This window comes from Tachyglossus aculeatus, chromosome X3 (assembly GCF_015852505.1).
Source record: "Tachyglossus aculeatus isolate mTacAcu1 chromosome X3, mTacAcu1.pri, whole genome shotgun sequence".
NCBI classification, from domain to species: domain Eukaryota; kingdom Metazoa; phylum Chordata; class Mammalia; order Monotremata; family Tachyglossidae; genus Tachyglossus; species Tachyglossus aculeatus.
In genome coordinates this window covers 5,122,981-5,136,124 of record NC_052099.1, presented here as the reverse complement: position 1 = coordinate 5,136,124, position 13,144 = coordinate 5,122,981, and the positions used below count along the sequence as shown (strand labels likewise).

Genomic DNA, 13,144 nt, shown 5'->3' with positions numbered 1-13,144 from the left:
CCGGTTCCGGGACGGAGACCGGCTCCCGTTAAGGGGCGACCGCCGGACCGGACGCCTTCCTCGACGCCCGGGCGCCGGGCACCGACTCATGCCAAGGAGACGACGACGACGGGTAGACCCAAGGGGGGACGGGCAGAGGGAAGGAAAGGGGAGGCCGCGGTCCCCTTCGGGGGGACGGCTCAGCGGGCCTCGCCGGGGGTCTGCCGGGCGGCGGCGGCGGCCGTCCCGGCCCGGGCGTGGGCCCGGCGGTGCTGGGCCAGCGAGCGGCTGTGGCTGAAGCACCTGCCGCAGTCGGGGCAGCGGGCGGGCCGCTCGCCCCGGTGCGTCTTGCGGTGCAGCGCCAGCTTGGAGCCGACGCCGAAGGCCTTGCCGCAGTCGGGGCACCGGTGGGGCCTGTGGCCGGCGTGGCCGCGCTTGTGGACGTTGAGGTTGGAGCCGCAGGCGAAGGCCTTGCCGCACAGGTCGCAGCGGTAGGGCCGCTCGCCCGTGTGCGTCCGGCGGTGCTTGGCGAGGTCGGAGCGGTCCCCGAAGCGGCGGGCGCAGTCCGGGCAGGCGTAGGGCCGCTCGCCCGTGTGCGTGCGCCGGTGGACCAGCAGGTCCGAGCGCTGGCCGAACCGCTTGCCGCAGGCCGGGCAGCGGTGGGGCCGCTCGCCCCGGTGGCCCCGCCGGTGGCGGGCCAGCGTGGAGCTGTCGCCGAAGCGGCGGCCGCAGTCCGGGCAGGCGTAGGGCCGCTCGCCCGTGTGGGTGCGGCGGTGGCGCGCCAGCGTGGCCCGCTCGGCGAAGGCCTTGCCGCAGTCGGGGCAGCCGAAGGGCCTCTCGCCCGTGTGGCTCTGCCCGTGGCGCCGCAGGGCCGAGCTCTTGCCGAACCGCTTGCCGCACACGCCGCACTGGTGGGGGCGGGGGGCGGGGGGCGCGGCGGCGGCGGCGGCGGCGGCGGGCGCGTGCACCCGCCGGTGCTTGGCCAGCCCCCGCCGCCCCCGCGGAAGTCCCGCCCGCACTCGTCGCAGCGGTGGGACGGCCCGGCGGCCGGGGGGTCCGCCGCGCCGCCCCCCGTCGCCGCCCCCCCCCCACCACGGGGCCCCCCCCCGCCGTGGGCCCGCTCCACGTGGAAGACCAGGGCGGCGCGGCGGAAGCGGCGCCCGCAGGCCGGGCAGCGGCACGGGGGGGTCGCGGGGGTGGGCCCGCCGGTGGCGCGCCAGGGCGGCCCGGTGCGGGAAGCGGCGCCCGCACAGCCGGCAGCGGCAGGGGCCGGCCCCGCCGGTGGGCGCGCTGGTGCAGGGCCAGCTGGGCGCCGCGCCCGAAGCTCTGCCCGCACTCGCTGCAGATGTACAGGGGCTCGCCGGGGCCGCCGCGACGCCGGGCCGCCCGCGCCGGGGCCGCCGCCGGGGCCGGGCCGCCGGCGTGGACGCGCCCGTGCAGGCGCAGGACGGAGCTGTAGCGGAAGCTCTTGCCGCAGTCGGGGCAGCGGTACGGCCGCCCGCCCGCCGGGGACATGGTCAGCGCCCGGGGGGCCCCTCCTCACCCTCCGCCCGGCCGCGAGAAGAGCCCGGGCTCCGGAGGCGGGCTTCACGGGTTCCGGTCCCGGCTCCGCCGGCCGCGTGACTCGGGGCCTCGGTGACCTCGGCTGTGAAATGGGGATGAAGGCCGTCAGACGACCCGACCGCCCCGTCGGCTCCCCGGCGCTTGGGGCTAGTGCTCCGCACGCAGTCACTTAACTTCTCTTAGCCTCAGTTCCCTCATCTGTAAAATGGGGATTAAGACTGTGAGCCCCACGTGGGACAACCTGATCGCTTTGTGCGCTTAACAAATGCCAACATTATTATTATTATTATTATTATTACTAAGTGCCGTCGTCGGCAATGCCCCCCGCACCGACTCCCCCTCGTCCCCCTCTCCGTCCCCCCCTTCTCTTCCCCACAGCACCTGGATATGTGGATATATGTTTGTACAGATTTATTACTCTGCTTATATTTTACTTGTACGTATCTATTCTATTTCATTTTGTTAGTACGTTTGGTTTTGTTCCCCGTCTCCCCCTTCTAGACCGTGAGCCCGCTGTTGGGCAGGGACCGTCTCTAGATGTTGCCAATTTGGACTTCCCAAGCTCTTAGTACGGTGCTCTGCGCATAGTAAGCGCTCAATAAATACGATTGATGATGATGATGACTTCAGAGCCTCGTTGGCGGCGCGGCCCCTCCGGGAGGCCTTCCCTGGCTAAGCCCTCCTATAATAATGATAATAATAAAGGCATTCGTTAAGCGCTTACTATGTGCAAAGCACTGCTCGAGGAGGGCCGGCCCCTCCTCGGGCTGTTCAAGGCCCTGCTGAGAGCTCACCTCCTCCAGGAGGCCTTCCCACACTGAGCCCCTTCCTCTCTCCCCCCTCCACCCCACCGCCTTACCTCCTTCCCTTCCCCACAGCACCTGTATATATGTTTGTTTGTATGGATTTATTACTCTATGTATTTATTTTACTTGTACATATCTATTCTATTTATTTTATTCTGTTACTATGTTTGGTTTCGTTCTCCATCTCCCCCTTCTAGACCGTGAGCCCGCCGTTGGGTAGGGACGGTCTCTGTATGTTGCCAACTTGGACTTCCCAAGCGCTTAGTACAGTGCTCTGCACACAGTAAGCGCTCAATAAATACGATCGATTGATCAGGTTGTCCCATGTGGGGCTCACGGTCTTCATCCCCATTTGACAGGTGGGTAACTGAGGCCCAGAGAAGTTACGTGACTCGCCCAAAGTCCCATCCTCTTCTCCCGCTCCCTCCCTCCTCAGCCCCCTCGGCCTCACGGCATGTACGTCCGTATCCCTCATTTCTTTATCAAAATCAATCAATCGTGTTTATGGAGCGCTTACTGTGTGCAGAGAGAAGCAGCGTGGCTCAGTGGAAAGAGCCCGGGCTTGGGAGTCCGAGGTCATGGGTTCGAATTCCGCTCCGCCACATGTCTGCTGTGTGATCTTGGGCAAGTCACTTCACTTCTCTGGGCCTCAGTTCCATCATCTGTCAAATGGGGATGAAGACTGCGAGCCCCACGTGGGACAACCCGATCAGGCCGTGTCCTCCCCAGCGCTTAGAACAGTGCTTTGCGCATAGGAAGCGCTTAGCAAATGCCAATTATTATTATTATTATTATTATTACTTAGCGCTTGGGAAGTCCAAGTTGGCGACATATAGAGACGTTCCCTACCCAACAGCGGGCTCACGGTCTAAAATCAACGTCCTCTCTCCCTCTAGACTGGAAGCTCGTCGTGGACGGGGAACGTGCCCGTTTACCGCCACCTCGTCATCATCCTCGGTCGTATTTATTGAGCGCTTACTATGTGCAGAGCACTGGACTGAGCGCTTGGCAAGTACAAACTGGCAACACATAGAGACGGTCCCTACCCAACCCTACTCTCCCGAGCACTTGGTAAGACGCTCGGCACACGGCAGGCACTAAATAAATAGGATCTCCCCCGCCCTGCCCGAGACCCGCCGGCTCCTCACCCGTGAAAACACCCGGGGCGTCCGCTTCCCGGGGAGTCAGGCTCCGGACGGCATTCCCGGCGCCGAGCCGTCCATCCGGTTCACATTCCCCTCCCGGTCGGCCGACGGGACGCTGAATTCTGGAGAGAGAAACGGACGGTTCCCGAGAGGCCGAGACCCAGGGTCGGGGGGAGAGGAGAGAGAGTCATTCATTCACTCAATCGTATTTACTGAGCGCTTACTGCGTGCAGAGCACTGGACTATGTCTATATGTTTGTACATATTTATTACTCTATTTATTTTACTTGTACATATCTATTCTATCCATTTTATTTTGTTAGTATGTTTGGTTTTGTTCTCTGTCTCCCCCCTTTTAGACTGTGAGCCCGCTGTCGGGCAGGGACCGTCTCTATATGTTGCCAATTTGGACTTCCCAAGCGCTTAGTACGGTGCTCTGCATATAGTAAGCGCTCAATAAATACGATTGATGATGATGATGATGACTGAGCGCTTGGGAAGTCCAAGTTGGCAACATCTAGAGACGGTCCCTACCCAACAGCGGGCTCACAGTCTAGAAGGGGGAGACAGACAACAAAACCAAACATATTAACAGAGTAAAATAAATAGAATAAATATGTACAAAGTAAAATGCGGAGAACCCCACATTCCTCATTCGGTCCCTGAAATCCAATCCATCAATCAAATCGTATTTATTGAGCGCTTACTGGGTGCAGAGCACTGTACTAAGCGCTTGGCAAGTCCAGGTTGGCAACATCTAGAGACGGTCCCTACCCAACAGCGGGCTCACAGTCTAGAAGGGGGAGACAGACAACAAAACCAAACATATTAACAGAGTAAAATAAATAGAATAAATATGTACAAAGTAAAATGCGGAGAACCCCACATTCCTCATTCGGTCCCTGAAATCCAATCCATCAATCAAATCGTATTTATTGAGCGCTTACTGGGTGCAGAGCACTGTACTAAGCGCTTGGCAAGTCCAGGTTGGCAACATCTAGAGACGGTCCCTACCCAACAGCGGGCTCACGGTCTAGAAGGGGGAGACGGAGACCAAAACATATTAACAGAATAAAATAAATAGAATAAATATGTACAAGTAAAATGCGGAGAAACCCACATTCCTCATTCGGTCCCTGAAATCCAATCAATCAATCAATCGTATTTATTGAGCGCTTACTGGGTGCGGAGCGCTGGACTGAGCGCTTGGGAAGTACAAGTTGGCACCTGTATATGTGTATGTACATATTTATTACTCTATTTATTTATTTTACTTGTACATATCTATTCTATTTATTTTATTTTGTTAGTCTGTTCGGTTTTGTTCTCCGTCTCCCCCTTTTAGACTGTGAGCCCACCGTTGGGCAGGGACCGTCTCTCTATGTTGCCAATTTGGACTTCCCAAGCGCTTAGTCCGGTGCTCTGCACATAGTAAGCGCTCAATAAATACGATTGATGATGATGATGATGACTGAGCGCTTGGGAAGTCCAAGTTGGCAACATCTAGAGACGGTCCCTACCCGACGGCGGGCTCGCAGTCGAGAAGGGGGAGACGGAGACCAAAACATATTAACAGAATAAAATAAATAGAATAAATCTGTACAAGTAAAATGCGGAGAACCCCACATTCCTCATTCGGTCCCTGAAATCCAATCCATCCATCAAATCGTATTTATTGAGCGTTTACTGGGTGCGGAGCGCTGGACTAAGCGCTTGGGAAGTACAAGTTGGCAGCATCTAGAGACGGTCCCTACGCGACAGCGGGCTCACAGTCTAGAAGGGGGAGACGGAGACCAAAACATATTAACAGAATAAAATAAATAGAATAAATCTGTACAAGTAAAATGCGGAGAACCCCACATTCCTCATTCGGTCCCTGAAATCCAATCAATCAATCGTATTTATTGAGCGCTTACTGGGTGCGGAGCGCTGGACTGGGCGCTTGGGAAGTACAAGTTGGCACCTGTATATGTGTATGTACATATTTATTACTCTATTTATTGATTTATTTTACTTGTACATATCTATTCTATTTATTTTATTTTGTTAGTCTGTTCGGTTTTGTTCTCCGTCTCCCCCTTTTAGACTGTGAGCCCACCGTTGGGCAGGGACCGTCTCTAGATGTTGCCAATTTGGACTTCCCAAGCGCTTAGTACGGTGCTCTGCACATAGTAAGCGCTCAATAAATGCGATTGATGATGATGATGATGACTGAGCGCTTGGGAAGTCCAAGTTGGCAGCATCTAGAGACGGTCCCTACCCGACAGCGGGCTCACAGTCGAGAAGGGGGAGACGGAGACCAAAACATATTAACAGAATAAAATAAATAGAATAAATATGTACAAGTAAAATGCGGAGAACCCCACATTCCTCATTCGGTCCCTGAAATCCAATCCATCCATCAAATCGTATTTATTGAGCGCTTACTGCGTGCAGAGCACTGTACTAAGCGCTTGGCAAGTCCAAGTTGGCAACATCTAGAGACGGTCCCTACTCGACAGCGGGCTCACGGTCTAGAAGGGGGAGACGGAGACCAAAACATAGTAACAGAATAAAATAAATAGAATAAATCTGTATAAGTAAAATGCGGAGAACCCCACATTCCTCATTCGGTCCCTGAAATCCAATCCATCAATCAAATCGTATTTATTGAGCGCTTGCTGTGTGCAGAGCGCTGTACTGAGCGCTTGGGAAGTACAAGTTGGCACCCATATATATATGTATATATGTTTGTACATATTGATTACTCTATTTATTTTACTTGTACATATCTATTCTATTTATTTTATTTTGTTAGTCTGTTCGGTTTTGTTCTCCGTCTCCCCCTTTTAGACTGTGAGCCCGCCGTTGGGCAGGGACCGTCTCTCTATGTTGCCAATTTGGACTTCCCAAGCGCTTAGTCCAGTGCTCTGCACATAGTAAGCGCTCAATAAATACGATTGATGATGATGATGATGACTGAGCGCTTGGGAAGTCCAAGTTGGCAGCATCTAGAGACGGTCCCTACCCGACGGCGGGCTCACAGTCTAGAAGGGGGAGACGGAGACCAAAACATATTAACAGAATAAAATAAATAGAATAAATATGTACAAGTAAAATGCAGAGAACCCCACATTCCTCATTCGGTCCCTGAAATCCAATCCATCAATCAATCGTATTTATTGAGCGCTTACTGTGTGCAGGGCACTGTACTAAGCGCTTGGCAAGTCCAGGTTGGTGACATCTAGAGACGGTTCCTACCCAACAGCGGGCTCACGGTCTAGAAGGGGGAGACGGAGACCAAAACATATTAACAGAATAAAATAAATAGAATAAATATGTACAAGTAAAATGCGGAGAACCCCACATTCCTCATTCGGTCCCTGAAATCCAATCCATCAATCAAATCGTATTTATTGAGCGCTTACTGGGTGCAGAGCGCTGTACTGAGCGCTTGTGAAGTACAAGTTGGCACCTCTATATATGTATATATGTTTGTACATATTTATTACTCTATTTATTTTACTTGTACATATCTATTCTATTTATTCCCCACAGCACATATGTATCTATCTGTAGATATCTGTAATTGATTGTTTTATCTGTTTGTATTAATGTCTGTCTCCCCCTCTAGACCGTGAGCTCGTTGTTGGGTAGGGACCGTCTCTATATGTTGCCAACTTGGACTTCCCAAGCGCTTAGTACAGTGCTCCGCACACAGTAAGCGCTCAATAAATACGACTGAATGAGTGAATGAATTTTATTTTGTCAGTCTGTTTGGTTTTGTTCTCCCTCTCCCCCTTTTAGACTGCGAGCCCACCGTTGGGCAGGGACCGGCTCTCTATGTTGCCAATTTGGACTTCCCAAGCGCTTAGTACAGTGCTCTGCACACAGTAAGCGCTCAATAAATACGATTGATTGATTGATTGATATAGAGACGGTCCCCATCCAGTCACTCGAGCGAGGGAAAGCTCGTGGTGGGCGGGGAACGGGCCCGTATTTTGTCGCGCCGCTCTCTCCCGGGCGCTTAGCACAGTCCAGCCTTTGGTGTCCCGGTAGACGCCCCCCTCCCCTGCCCCTTCCTCTTTTTTCCGGTGCCCATCATCCCCACGCTCACCGCTCCCTCTAGACTATAATAATAATAATAATAATAATAATAATGGCATTTGTTAAGCGCTTACTATGTGCAAAGCACTGTTCTAAGCGCTGGGGGGGGGATACAGTGTGATCAAGTTGTCCCACGTGGGGCTCCCAGTCTCCATCCCCATTTTTCCAGATGAGGTCACTGAGGCTCAGAGAAGTGAAGTGACTCGCCCGAGGTCACACAGCGGACCTGTGGTGGGGCCGGGATTCGAACCCGTGACCTCCGACTCCGAAGCCTGGGCTCTTTCCACCGAGCCACGCTGCTTCTCTAAGCTTCTCTAAGCTCGTCGCGGGCGGGGAGCCCGACTACCAACTCCGTTCCATCGCAGTCTCCCGAGCGCTTAGCACAGTGCTCCCGCACGCGGCGAGCGCTCAGTAAATACCATCACTCGGCTGATCGTTTGGGCCGGAGCGGGGTGAGAGAGCGAAGGGGGCCCCCCTCTCCGTGGGAAACGGCCGCTTCATCATCAATCGTATTTATTCATCATCATCATCATCATCAATCGTATTTATTGAGCGCTTACTGTGTGCAGAGCACTGTACTAAACGCTTGGGAAGTCCAAGTTGGTAACATATAGAGACAGTCCCTACCCAACAGTGGGCTCACAGTCTAAAAGCTTCAGTTCATCTCCCCACAGAGCGGGTAGTGTACGGCCCATTTTCGCTCCAATCCATCAATCAATCGTATTTATTGAGCGCTTACTGTGTGCAGAGCACTGTACTAAGCGCTTGGGAAGTCCAAGTTGGTAACATATAGAGACGGTCCCTACCCAACAGTGGGCTCACAGTCTAAAAGCTTCAGTTCATCTCCCCACAGAGCGGGTAGTGTACGGCCCATTTTCGCTCCAATCAATCAATCAATCGTATTTATTGAGCGCTTACTGTGTGCAGAGCACTGTACTAAGCACTTGGGAAGTCCAAGTTGGCAACATATAGAGACGGTCCCTACCCAACAGTGGGCTCACAGTCTAAAAGCTTCAGTTCATCTCCCCACAGAGCGGGTAGCGTACGGCCCATTTTCGCCCCAATCCATCAGTCAATCGTATTTATTGAGCGCCTACTGTGTGCAGAGCACTGTACTAAGCGCTTGGGAAGTACAAGTCGGCAACACATGGAGAACCCAGAAGGGAGGCCTGTGGTTTGCTCTCCCCCGGGACAAAAAATCTGTTTTTTCCCCCAGAACAGGAAGCCATCGGTTCATTTTTCCCCAGAACACAAAGTGTGGGGACCCTTTCCTGCAAGGCCTGAATACTATTGAATATTCATTCGTTCAATCGTATTTATTGAGCGCTTACTTTGTGCGGAGCACTGTACTAAACGCTTGGGAAGTACAAGGTGACAACATATAGAGATGGTCCAAACCCAACAGCGGGCTCGCGGTTTAGAAGAGAATAAATACGATTAAATGAACGAATACAGGGCGTAGAGCGTGAGCCTGGGATTCGGAAGGTCATGGGTTCTAATTTGTTCAATCGTATTTATTGAGCGCTTACTCTGTGTGGAGCACTGTACTAAACGCTTGGGAAGTACAAGGTGACAACATATAGAGATGGTCCAAACCCAACAGCGGGCTCGCGGTTTAGAAGAGAATAAATACGATTAAATGAACGAATACAGGGCGTAGAGCGTGAGCCTGGGATTCGGAAGGTCACGGGTTCTAATTCATTCAATTGTATTTATTGAGCGCTTACCGTGTGCGGAGCACTGTACTAAGCGCTTGGGAAGTATAAGTTGGCAACGTATAGAGACGGTCCCTTCCCAACAGCGGGCTCGCGGTCTAGAAGAGAATAAATACGATTAAATGAACGAATACAGGGCATAGAGCGTGAGCCTGGGATTCGGAAGGTCACGGGTTCTAATTCATTCAATTGTATTTATTGAGCGCTTACCGTGTGCGGAGCACTGTACTAAGCGCTTGGGAAGTATAAGTTGGCAACGTATAGAGACGGTCCCTTCCCAACAGCGGGCTCGCGGTCTAGAAGAGAATAAATACGATTAAATGAACGAATACAGGGCATAGAGCGTGAGCCTGGGATTCGGAAGGTCACGGGTTCTAATTCATTCAATTGTATTTATTGAGCGCTTACCGTGTGCGGAGCACTGTACTAAGCGCTTGGGAAGTATAAGTTGGCAACGTATAGAGACGGTCCCTTCCCAACAGCGGGCTCGCGGTCTAGAAGAGAATAAATACGATTAAATGAACGAATACAGGGCATAGAGCGTGAGCCTGGGATTCGGAAGGTCATGGGTTCTAATTCATTCAATTGTATTTATTGAGCGCTTACCGTGTGCAGAGCACTGTACTAAACACTTGGGAAGTACAAGTTGGCAACACAGAGAGATGGTCCCTACCCAACAGCGGGCTCGCGGTTTAGAAGAGAATAAATACGATTAAATGAACGAATACAGGGCATAGTGGGCAGAGCGTGAGCCTGGGATTCGGAAGGTCACGGGTTCTAATTCATTCAATTGTATTTATTGAGCGCTTACCGTGTGCAGAGCACTGTACTAAGCGCTTGGGAAGTACACGTTGGCAACAAATAGAGACAGTCCCTATCCAACAGCGGGCTCGCGGTCTAGAAGAGAATAAATACGATTAAATGAATGTATACAGGGCATAGTGGGCAGAGCGTGAGCCTGGGATTCGGAAGGTCACGGGTTCTAATTCGTTCAATCGTATTTATTGAGCGCTTACTTTGTGCGGAGCACTGTACTAAGCGCTTGGGAAGTACAAGTTGGCAACATAGAGAGACGGTCCCTACCCGACAGCGGGCTCGCGGTCTAGAAGAGAATAAATACGATTAAATGAACGAATACAGGGCATAGAGGGCACAGCGTGAGCCTGGGATTCGGAAGGTCACGGGTTCTAATTCGTTCAATCGTATTTATTGAGCGCTTACCGTGTGCAGAGCACTGTACTAAGCGCTTGGGAAGTACAGTTTAGCTACAGAGACAATCCCTACCCAACAACGGGCTCAGTCTAGGATTAATCCCGGCTCTACCACTTGTCTGCCGCGTGTCCTGGGGAAGAGCCCGGGCTTGGGAGTCCGAGGTCGTGGGTTCTAATCGCGCTTCTGCCACTCGCCAGCTGTGTGGCTTTGGGCAAGTCGCTTGGCTTTTCTGTGCCTCAGTGACCTCATCTGTCAAATGGGGATGAAGACTGGGAGCCCCACGGGGTGGCCCGATTACCCTGTAGCTACCCCAGTGCTTTGCGGCGTGGTTTAGTGGAGAGAGCCGGGGGCTTAGGAGTCAGAGGTCGTGGGTTCTAATCCCGCTCCGCCGCTCCTCTGCCGTGTGACTTTGGGCAAGTCGCTTGGCTTCCCTGGGCCTCAGTTCCCTCATCTGTCAAATGGGGATGAAGACTGGGAGCCCCCCGTGGGACGACCTGATTACTCTGTATCTCCCCCAGCGCTTAGAGGAGCAGCGTGGCTCAGTGGAAAGAGCCCGGGCTTGGGAGTCAGAGGTCATGGGTTCGAATCCCGGCTCCACCACGTCCGCTGTGTGGCCTTGGGCAAGTCACTTCACTTCTCTGAGCCTCATCTGTAAAATGGGGATGAAGACTGTGAGCCCCACGTGAAACAACCTGATCACCTCGTATCCCCCCCAGCGCTTAGAACAGTGCTTTGCACATAGAAAGCGCTTAACAAATGCCATCATTATTATTACTATTATTATTATTAGAACAGTGCTCGGCACATAGTAAGCGCTTAACAAATACCAACATTATTATTAAGCGCTTAAATGCCATCATTATTATTATTCTCTGGGCCTCAGTTTCCTCATCTGTAAAATGGGGATGGAGATTGTGAGCCCCACGTGGGACGACCTGATGACCCTGTATCTCCCCCAGTGCTTAGAACAGTGCTTGGCACATAGTAAGCGCTTAACAGATACCATTATTATTATTAGTAGTAGTAAGCGCTTAAATGTCATTATTATTCTTCTCTGGGCCTCAATTTCCTCATCTGTAAAATGGGGATGGAGATTTTGAGCCCTACGTGAGACGACCTGATTACCCTGTATCTCCCCCAGCGCTCAGAACAGTGCTCGGCATATAGTAAGCGCTTAACAAATACCAATATTAGTAGTAGTAGTAAGCTTAAATGTCATTATTATTCTTCTCTGGGCCTCAATTTCCTCATCCGTAAAATGGGGATGGAGATTGTGAGCCCCACGTGGGATGACCTGATGACCCTGTATCTCCCCCAGCGCTCAGAACAGTGCTCGGCATATAGTAGGCGCTTAACAAATACCAATATTAGTAGTAGTAGTAGTAGGCGCTTAAATGTCATTATTCTTCTTCTCTGGGCCTCAATTTCCTCATCTGCAAAATGGGGATGGAGATTGTGAGCCCCACGTGAGACGACCTGATGACCCTGTATCTCCCAGCGCTTAGAACAGTGCTCGGCATATAGTAGGCGCTTAGTAAATACTAGTAGTAGTAGTAGTAGTAGTAGTAGTAGTAGTAGTAGTAGTAAGCGCTTAAATGTCATTATTTTTCTTCTCTGGGCCTCAATTTCCTCATCTGCAAAATGGGGATGGAGATTGTGAGCCCCACGTGGGACGACCTGATGACCCTGTATCTCCCCCAATATAGTAGGCGCTTAATAAATGCCAACATTAGTAGTAGTAGTAAGCGCTTAAATGCTATTATTATTCTTCTTCTCTGGGCCTCAATTTCCTCATCTGTTCAATGGGGATGGAGCCTGGGAGGCCCACGTGGGGCAGGGGACTGTTGTGTCCACCCTGGCGCTCAACAAATACCACCGTCATTTACTGTTGAGGACGCCACCCTGGCTGCCCCCCCCCCACGCCGCGTCACCCGTCGCCGGGCAGATTAGCCGGGCCGGCGCGCATGCGCCCTGGCTCCCCCTCCCCCCGACGTACACCCAGCCAATCCCTCCCCTCGCCCCGCTCGGCCCAGCCAATCGCCGCGCCGGCCGCCCCGTGACGTCACCGGTTGCCGGGCCGCCCCGCCCCGCCCCCTCGGCCCGGGCTGGGGCCGGAGCACAGAGGGGGCTGAAAAGGGAGAGTCTCGCGAGAGCGCCCCCTCCCCAACCGGCCAATCGCTGCGCTCCCTCCCCGACCAGCCAATCGCTGCGCTCCCCGGCCCCTCCGCGTCACCAGTTGCCGGGGCAGGTTCTCCCGGGAACGCGCGGGGCGTCGGGAAGCGGGGCGGGGGCTAAATGATAGACGTTTCCCGGGCGACGGGTGGGACCGGTTCTCCGCCTCTCTCCCCGTCCCTCCCCCGCCCGAAGGCCGCTCGGGCCGGGGCCTCACCCGCGGCTGGCGCTGCTCCCGTCTGACGGTCGGCGGAGGGCGGCAGCCAATCCCCGCTCCCGCCGGGCCGGGCGCGTCACGTGTTGCCGGGCAGATTCCGCCCCCCCCCCGCCGAGTTACCCCCCCCCACTTCCGGACGCGGCGCTCGAGCGCCACCTGCTGTTTGCTCGCGCGGCGACTCCCGCCCTACCGGCGGCTACGAGGAGAAGGGCGCGGGGGAAGTTCATGGAAGTAGAGGAAAAGGAGGCG

General features: G+C 53.7%; 1 long non-coding RNA gene across 1 annotated transcript; it reads right to left on the bottom strand.

Moving 5' to 3' along the window:
* Positions 1–1,392: 1,392 nt before the first annotated feature.
* Positions 1,393–13,144, bottom strand: LOC119948915. Its single transcript, XR_005457055.1, has 3 exons — positions 12,896–13,144; positions 3,497–3,615; positions 1,393–1,740 (listed from the first exon to the last, which is right to left on the bottom strand). It is a non-coding gene; the product is annotated as an uncharacterized LOC119948915 (long non-coding RNA).